Consider the following 9,981-nt stretch of genomic DNA (forward strand, 5'->3'; position numbering starts at 1 on the left):
CTCCTTTCCCCTTGACCTTCTCTCCCAGAGGCATTCCCCAAATCTTCAAACAGAATAAAAATGCCTTTCCAGACCCAACAAGCATTATGAGCAAGCCTACTGCTAGTCACTGTGTGGAAAATGTCAATATTCTGGATGTGATGGTGAGGTAACTTCTGGATATTTGTATTTCTATCACCATCTGTTTCTAGGCTTCTAAGAAATCATGAATATCTTTTTTTGAAAAAAGGAATCTTTCCAACCACCCAAAAACACCCTTTAGATGCTAACATGAAGGTGACCATTATTCTGATCCCTGTGCCATGTAGTAGCCACTCTCTGCAGTCAAGCTTTCTTCATATTTTTAGTATAAGATACTTAGGAGGCCAGGCGCAGTGGCTCACACCTGTAATCCTAGCACTCTGGGATGCCAAGGTGGTTGGATCGTTTGAGCTCAGGAGTTTGAGACCAGCCTGAGCAAGGGCGAGACCCCGTGTCTACTAAAAAATAGAAAGAAAATTAGCTGGACAACTAAAACATGTATAGAAAAAATTAGTCGTGCATGGTGGTGCATGCCTGTAGTCCCAGCTACTCGGGAGGCTGAGGCAGAAGGATCACCTGAGCCCAGGAGTTTGAGGTTGCTGTGAGCTAGGCTGATGCCGCGGCACTCTAGCCCAGACAACAGAGCAAGACTCTGTCTCCAAAAAAAAAAGATACTTATAAGATTTTGCCAAGTTTGAGTAACTAACACAGCTTTCCAGGATAGCTGGCATTATTATGGCCTAGAACTTAAGGCAATTAAGTGTACCATCCCTTTCCTGTAATTCTGTAGGGAAGACCACTTGCCATGACCTGTAGAGTGCACTAGACTATGCAGACAGAACTCTGTCAGCCTCCTAAGAGGATGCTCCATGTCTTCTCAGGTCTCTTTTTACTGAAGTCTCTAAGCATGACATTATTGTGCCTCTTGACCATGCTGTCATTTCATGATAAGAAATTACAGCTCTGCCTTCTGTTTCCAGCACTCTAGTGGATAAGATACTGTAGTGATTAATTTTATGTGTCAACTTGGCTAGGTTATGGTGCCCAGTTGTTGGGCCAAATACCCATCTTGGGTATTCACAGTTGTTTCCATGAAGGTCTTTTTTTAGATGTGGTTAACATTTAAAGTAGATTTTGAGTAAAGCAGATTACCCTCCACAATGTGGGTGGGCCTCATCCACTCAGTTTGAAGGCCTTAAAAGACTGTGGTCCCTAGAAGAGGAATTAATTCTGTCTCTAGACTGCCTTCAGACTCAAGACTGCAATATTAATTTTCAAGGGAATTTCTATCCTGGCCTGCCCTACAAATTTTGGACTTGCCAGCCCCCACAATCTCATTGCCCACTTCCTTAAAATAACCTCTCTCTGCCTCTGTCTCTTTCTCTCTCTATATATGTATATATACACACACATACTTATGATAAATAGGAGATATTATATGTGTGTGTATATATATCTCACACACACATATATGTGTATCCTATTTATCCTATATATTCTATAGGTTCTGTTTCTTTGGAGACTTCTGACTAATACAGATACCCTAAATGACAATCTTAACTGAAATAACTAAAATGCTGGATAAAATATTTTAAAAACACCATCTTTTTAAATACATCACTAAGCTCGCACAAAAGGGAGGGATTTCAGATCCCCCAAAATAAATAGGAGAAACAATTAGGAACCCTGGTAGTTCAACAATTTCTAAAGCCTTCTTTCACTGTGAAAGCTTCTATCAGACTCAGGAGACCCCGAATCTCAACTCTGAGATAATGCTTAGGGATCACCCCAGGTGGGGAACCTGTTAGGAGAATCTTTGCGTAAAGCTGAAAACACAAAGGGCTACATCCTCAGAGTAAATGTAACTATAAATAAATAAACCTTGCCCCAAATAGAGGTGCCATGATAGATAGGGACATTTGTCTACCTTGATGTTGACACTAGAAGGACAGGGGAAAAATCTCCCCTAAGAATTTGTAACTACAGCTAAGTCTCACACAGGTTTTCTATCAGGATTCACACTGCTATGGTCTGAAAATCTTTTAATCCTAATCGTAAAGTATTTTAATATAAAGGAATCCAAAGTTGGTAATACAACAAGGTTGACTTAACTAGAAAGAGAAAATGCAAATCTCCACACAAGTTCATCTTCAACCTTGACCTCCAAGAACCCCCACCCCCACCCCCGATAAAGTGCCAAGACAAATGACACTCACAGAAGGGAAAAAACCACAAAACCTAGGAGGAAACATGGTGCCATGAAGTGAACTAGAAGAAGCAAGCAGCAGGCAAGAAAAGCAGTCCCTCAAGGACATCAAATATTTTAACAACATTATTAGTTACGGTTGTTATAGGCCTAATGAGATAATGCAGGAGCTTGAAAATATTAGCAAGGAACAAGGGACTGTAAAGAACATCCAAGCAGACCTGAAATGGAACCAAACAGTACTTCAGAAAATGAAAAAGACATTCATTTTTTTTAAATGGGGATAATGGGGATGGAGTGGGGTTAAAAAGCTGTTTAGACCCAGCAGAAGAGAGAATAAGTGAACTGGAAAATAGGCAAAGACATTTTCCAGAATACAGTCCAGAAACAATGAGATAGAAAATACGAAAGAGATGTTAAGAGTTATGATTCCTAATCAGAGTTCCTGCCATTATCAGCAGTCAGATATCTGTACTTTTCTGGCAACCTAAGCCTAGGGTTACCAAGATTATCATCCTCCTCCCTTTCCAGCAGTGTTTGCTTAGCCTGAAAATGTAACAGAAAAAAAAAGGTTAATTATAATCATTTCCCCAGGAACTTCTTTCCTCTAATGATGTCCACATCGAGTGACTCCAAGTTCTTCTTTCCAAAAGACAGAGTAATTCAAGGCTTTGCAAGTCAGCCAGAGTGAGTGATGGAAAGGCCTGATACCAGTATGTCACTCACCCCTTTGATGGGTAGACCTTACCAAAATCACCTAGTGTCCCACTGTCTGAAATCTTCATCTATAAAATAGAAATAATAAGCAATTGTGCTGGGTGTTCTTAGAAGCTGGGGTCTTAAGTTTTCTGTTAATAGACAATAGAGACTGTCGTCAATTCTGTCTGAACCTATACATTCCTTCAATTTGGAAATTTCATCAGTGTGACTCAACTTGTATTTTCTTTTTTTCTCCCTAATAATACAGTATCTCGGCCTTTTCACCCTCACTCAACTTTTGCTGGCATGGACACGCTCAGCATTGTCACACTTGCTAATAAAGGTCAACTATTTTTTGCTAAAAAAGGTATACTATTTTTTGGCAGGCTTTAAGAACTTTCATAACAAGCTACCATTCCTGTCATTTATAATATTTGATCTGAACTTGCAAAGGCATCAATAAACTAAAAGAAAGCATATTGAGAGTTAGTGAAAGAAAAATGTTGATTCCCAAATTTATCTTTTGGGAATTAAATACACAATAGAGCAACAGCTGTTCTAGATTTCCATCAGAGATTAGCAGATAAATTCTTATTGAAATTCAAAGTTGTGACATCTTTAGATAAATATTTGCCCTTGATTTTCACAGCCTCTGATTCAACAGAAATCTGGAAAGGTTCACAGTCTGGCCCAGAGAAGATCATGTTAAATCTACAGCTTTAAAATGTGGTTGAAAAGGAGCCCAGGTTGGATTCTGCCAGCAGGCTTGTTGGCTGCTGTTGGTTCCCCACTATAAACATCCAGGTCTCTGTCTCCAGCCATGTTTCAGCCTGTCCCTGCAGATTTGCTTCACTCCTCTTACTGAGCCTCCCACAGATTCAATACCTGGCACGGGAGCTCCCCTCACACAGTGCCTGCCCGGAGGGGTGCCAGTATACTAGCCAGATACTCCTGGAGAGACTCCACACTAAAGCCTGGCTATAAAAGACTTCAACCTCTGGCAAAGCCATTTTGCCAGCTGTAGAGCACACAAGAGCCTGCAGATCTAAGAACAGAAGCCCCTCTCCTCTCCCCAAAGGAACAGTTTGGACAAAACCTTGGGATATCATGTTAGCACATGGCTCCACCCAACACATGCATTCCTGTGCACCAGCACATGGTCTTCCCTTCCTGTGCATTCACTTTGGAAGCCAGTCCTTGAAGAAGAATGTGGCCTTTGCACTGACCACAAGGACTGGGCTGTCCTGTATGCAACGCCAATCCAGTTTAGAGCAGAGGCTTGTGGTCTGGGGAATGTATTGATTTTTGTTGTTAAAGGAATTTCCTGCTCCTTATGTCAGTCGAAGAGCCCTCTGCACTCATTCTCCTATTTTGAGAGGCGAGAAACAACAGGAGATGAACTTCTGGTCCCTGTCCACTTGGTGTTTAGACCAGTGACAATGTTAATCCTACAATTTGTGTGTGTGTGTTTTTAAATCACTACCACTTCTCCAAGTACAAAGTCTGTGTCTACAAAGTAATTAGATACCTTTTTCATACGTTGCCCCGTAAGTCCATCTCACCATTACACGGAGGGACAGTGCCTTCCCTAAGGCCCCCCCACTGGCACCCTCTTCCTCACCTGCTGATTGATTTGTAAGCCTGCCGCCCCACTTGTCTGTACATGGAAGGCAAACTCGCTTTTGTTTCCCTCCCATCAGGAACACAGTAGTTCTCACTAACTTTCCGATGAATGGTCACCCCTCCCGAGATCTAGAACACCAAGGGGGCGTTTCCCTTCCTCCGAAATTACTTGCCCACCCCTCACCTGGGTCCTTGCCATCGCCTCTGCGCGTTTCTCTGCGGCTACCAAGCCTCAGCTTGGGATCTAGGCTCCTGCCTGTAGGTGCGGCCGGGAGGGTGCGACACGCGTCGGGGGGGGGGGGGGCGCAGCGGAGGCGGGGACAGGGACGCGACAGCCACACCCGCGTCCTTCCCACTCCCGGGCTTCCTCGGGCCCTTCTCCCGCCAGCTCTTGACCCCCAGCCCCCGTGCAGCCAGAGGGAGGCGAAGGAACGAGTGGAGAATCTTGGCCGCGGCCCCCTCCCCCGCCTTATAAAAAAGAAATTGACTTTTGTTTGGAGTTTGTGAAAAGTGGGGCTCGGGGCCCAGTCAATGGGGCGCCCCGCGGCGCGGGCTGAGTGGAGCTAGCGCGAACCGCTCAGCCGCGGCCCCAATTAATCCGCCCTTTGTGCGGCCCGCCCGGCCGCCCCCGCCGCAGCAGCACCAGCGGCCCATTGTTCGGCCTCGCCGGGCCGCGGGATTTACCCTTTTCAAACAGCCGGTTTTGTCCAGGGCAGTTCGAGCGGAAGTTTCTCACTGACAATTTGCCCCAAATAGATAGATTTGTCAGAAGCGACCTTCGGGAAGGAAGCAAAAAGCCACCGGCCTGAAGTCTGGGCCCGAGACGGGGACTCGGCGTCCCACCCGCGGCCGCGCCGCCCTCCGCGCCCCCTGCCCTGCGGCCCCGAAGCCCCGCGGGGGTCGCGGATCCCCGGCACCTGCTGAGCCAGACCCTCCGCGGACCTGACCTCCATTTTACTCATCTGTAAAATGGAGCAGCGAGGCGCTTGCAAGCCGTAAGTCCAGAGCCTTGGCTCAAGGAGCGTGTGCAACGCTCGTTTCCTTTCTCTCTCCCCACCCCCTTTTTAAAACTGTAAGCAAAAAACCTGGCGAGGACTCAGCGACGACGTGAAACAGCTTTGAAGGGGGGTCGTGGTAACAAGTTCCCGATTGCGCACGTGCTGTTTCTCTTCTGCCCTCCGGCCCCTCCTTAACAAAGATGTCAACCGTGCTAAATCACAGGTGGTGCCTTTGTAAGACCGGCTATTGTCCCCTCATAAGTCAAGATATAAAACGCTTTGTACTGAATGGCCCGTGATCTGGAGCTCTCAACTTGGGAGTCGGGCTGATTTCTTCCCCCACCCACCAGAGCCACTCTTCTCTCAAATGACCTAACTTAATAAGCAAAATTTAAATGGGGGGAAAAAAACCCAACACGCTGTTGATGAAAAGAATAGTTACTGATTTCTTCACACTTAATGGCAAGTATGAGTCTTTTAAAATACAGTCTCATACCAAACAGATCTGTGAATTTTAAGCAGAACTGAATTGTATTAATCAGTTGATGGGTTTCTTCATTTTCTATCTCTACATGAGAAATACAAAGGTTGGGACTCCACTGAGTCTATTTCTATTGTACTCAAGCAATCTCTCCCTTTAGTCCAGAAAATTTCCTGCTAGTTGCACATCAGAGAAGATTTGAAACAAAAAAAAAATCTGTTTTTTGTTTATGCATCAGGTGAATACACACTTCAGCATCATACAGAGGAAACCCTAGGTGGTCTTTAACAAGATTTCAGTGGTTAAGAGCTACAATTTAGAGAAGATGACAATACATACACAGTGTCAATAGTATTTAAACAAACATGCCAGACAACAGAATAATGGTTATTAACTATGATGCTTTGGGCTTCTGACTAATTTCCCATGTCTGTCTACAGCCAAACAGCTGCAGGATTTTTCCCCCCTTTAAAAACTGTTTGTGCATCATTTTAAAAACTGCATTTAACAGCTATATTCTCCAGAACAGTTCCTCTGTGTGGGACTGAAGTGAATGGCTTAGTAATAGTTATGAAGCCAGTAGTAAGAATGTCTTTCATGCGAAAAGGACTCCAACCACTCTACTAGAAATTGACTGCTTTAGAGATTTTACTCTCTGAAATGTGGACAGCTGTCTGCTGGCTGTATGACCTTCAGTATGGGTTTACAAGTCTAAATAAGTGAAATTCTTTAACCCTACTTACACTTGCACAAGTGTTTTCAAAATTGACTAAATTGTGCAACTGTACTACAGTATACTCCTTTTGGGGTTTGAACATATTAAAGAAATCAAAAGAGAAGGTAAGGTTATTTTACATATTCCTTTCTTGCTCTTCCAGACAAATATTGTTTTGCAATTATTTTAGTGATCAGGACATTAAAATGAATGCATTCCTGTACACCCAAAATACGCAATTCCAATTATTATTTAGCTACTACAACTGGAAATACATTTATTTAGGTATACAAATATGTGCAATTATGAATACTTGGGTAATTATACATTATTATAGCTAATCATAAATGCATGGACTAAAGTTGAATTGCCTCCACTGTTTTCATTGTTGATACTTAGTATTTATTAAGCATCCACTTGGCAGTAAAAGATGGTCAAAATATATCAAAGAACATCAGCCTTCCAAAAAAGCATCTAAATATTTATTTCTTCTCTTTAGAGAGATACACATATGTTGTATATGGTGCATGTGGGTGTTTCAGATATCTCATTATTTAATGTCCTGATCTGATAGAAATGTCAGATTTCAAACCACGTTTCATCTACCCCAAATTCATGTCAGCTACACCTGAAATTTCACAGACTGGGGAGAAATGTCTGCAACCTACCTCCTGAGTTGTTAACTCCTATACCTGAAAGGCCAAATCCTCCTCTTCCCAGCAGGCAATCATCTTATGCCCTGAAGCATGAGATCTGATTACCCCTATCATCATCTTAGCTTGCATAGATACAGATGTTATTAACGGCTGTAGTTTATCCAACCCTTTTTTAAAACGCAGCTGCAGCATTTGACTTGGGGACCTCCTGTGAATCCCACTGGTTGACTCCGTCTTGCACAAAGCACGTGGGGTTTGGGGGAGGGAGAAGAGAGAGGGAGGTTTGTTTTGTTTTGGAGGGTTTTTTTTTTTTTTTTGAATCAGACTTCCCTAAATAGGCACTCAGCATCTTTGTAAGTGATGTGAATTCTGAAATTACTTACTAGAATAGGACAACAGAGTACTGTGTGAACTAGATCCATTGGAAACAAAGCATACTAGAATGTATGATGCTTTTCACTTCATTGGCAGAGATCAAATATGTAGTCCTGATATGCTTATTCACATAATAAAGAATTGTAGTTTGTTCTCAAATATGTTAGCCACATTTAAACCAGGCTACCCAGTTTTACATAACAATTGTTTCTACTAGTGTTGAAACAGTAATCTGGATAAAGCAGGTCCTAAACCTGCTGTGGAGGGAAGACAGTTATGTTTTTAAAATCTGAAAAGCCCAGATTGTCCATCCATGCATATCAAATTTAGTAATTAATTGCTCAATCTAATCATTGACTTTTTCTAGCAACTATGATTAGTGTCTCTAAATATTCCTTTTGTAAATCAGATCATCCCCTCTACAAAACAGAGACACCTCAGAGGTTTTCTATCCCTTGTGGCACAGCAAATTTTAAAAACTGGCAGAGAGAGGATTTGAAGAAAACCCTGTGAAATAAAGAAGGCTGAAGGTGCAGAAATACTGAACCATTGCTTCAAGATGCACAAAACACTGTTCTTAATTCTGATTACTTCACCAGTGAGTGGGTGAAATTGCCTTAATTGGAGTTTCCAGAAGCCCTTCTGGGAAATGAGAGGTAGCTCGATGCAGTGGAATGAGTATTTCAAAGAGCACAGCACTCAACTTCAAGAGATCTGGGTTCTGGGGACAGTCTCTGCCTCTGAATGAATGACCAAGGATAGGTTTTGCCTCTAAGGGTCACAGTTTCCTCATCTGTAAAATGATGAAATCAGGTGAGTACCTTCTAAGTTATGTGTTTTGTGATTCTGGACTAAATGGAAGCCAAGTTAGACTGTGTAATTCACAGGATATTAACAGGCTGAAGAAGGCTTGGCAGCCAATGTCTCCTTGGATGTAGTCTGCTTTCTTGTTTCTCTAGTTACTCTTTTGTTATAGAAAGCCAAAACTTACCTGAACTGCTTCCCAAGGTTTAGAGTTCAGAGGACCTGTCCCTGTTCCCTTTGGACCCCATTGCTGGGGCTGAGCAAAGCTTAAGCCTCTCACCTCAAACTTCAGCTTTCATTGTGAATACCATCAGGCAGGTTCATGAGTACATTCCACATTTATAAAGCACCACTATGTGCCAGGGTGCAAGGGACTAGAAAGATATTTCTATCTGATTATTCTTAGGGCCAGAAGAATATCAAGATACTTTGGGGCTCTAGAAGGCTTTAATTCTCAGCCTTCCCTAGAACTGAATTTCTTCTGCCCAAGCAAGGCTGTGAATAAATGCAGACAGACATGATTTGTTATTTGCTAAGGGGGCAGGGGAAAGACCCTCTCACAGAGAGTATTGCCTCACTGCTGTTGCTGTTAGCAGTGTTCATCTTCCTACTAGTGGGGAGTAACAGACAACTCTTAGCAGCACAGTTTTAGAAAGTATCAAGGAAAAATCTGCAACTCAGCACCCGTTTGGTTCTAGAGCTTCTGGGTCTCTTTTCCGGATTGTTCTTGGTGTTTCTTTTCTGAGTGGACTTGTAGAGAGATCTACAGCAGAATCCAGAGCAATCCTGACAACAGTTTCTTTCATCCTGGCACTTAGCAAGCACTTACTGAGCGCCTACTATGTGCTAGACACTCCGCTCCATGATCCATCTTCTCTCTCACTCACCATCCATTGGGCAAGTAACAGGCATAGGATGAATTGTGACTTGGAAGAAAATGAAAAAATCAACTTTCTCCTCCATATAAACAAACAAACAAAAACTGTGTCAGAGTGTCTTTTGGACACTGAACATCGAAACTCAGCCAAGCTCACCTGGTGGGTTTTTCTTGGGTCTGAGTATTTCTTAACTGTGCTTGTCAGTGAGGTGAAGAGTATTTTAAAGGAATGAAGCTCTAGAGGTAGAATGGTTTCTGAGAGGGGGCTGATCACTAGTTAGGGAAGGGGTCTCTTTCACACCAACTTCATCAGCTCTGCTTGCTGATGGGAAAGGTTTTCTTTTCCCCTTTAGTGTTTTAATTTAGAAGAATGGGGGGGCAGTTAATGGAGAAAATGTCACCATTTTTAGAGAAGCTAGTGAATGGCAGAGCCAGCAGTCAAGCCCAGATAGTTTGATACTGAGAGTGGTGCTCTCTACCTCTGCCTCTCTCATACAACCTAGTTAACAGGACCCTATTTCCCTTT

Source organism: Eulemur rufifrons, chromosome 15 (assembly GCF_041146395.1).
Source record: "Eulemur rufifrons isolate Redbay chromosome 15, OSU_ERuf_1, whole genome shotgun sequence".
NCBI classification, from domain to species: domain Eukaryota; kingdom Metazoa; phylum Chordata; class Mammalia; order Primates; family Lemuridae; genus Eulemur; species Eulemur rufifrons.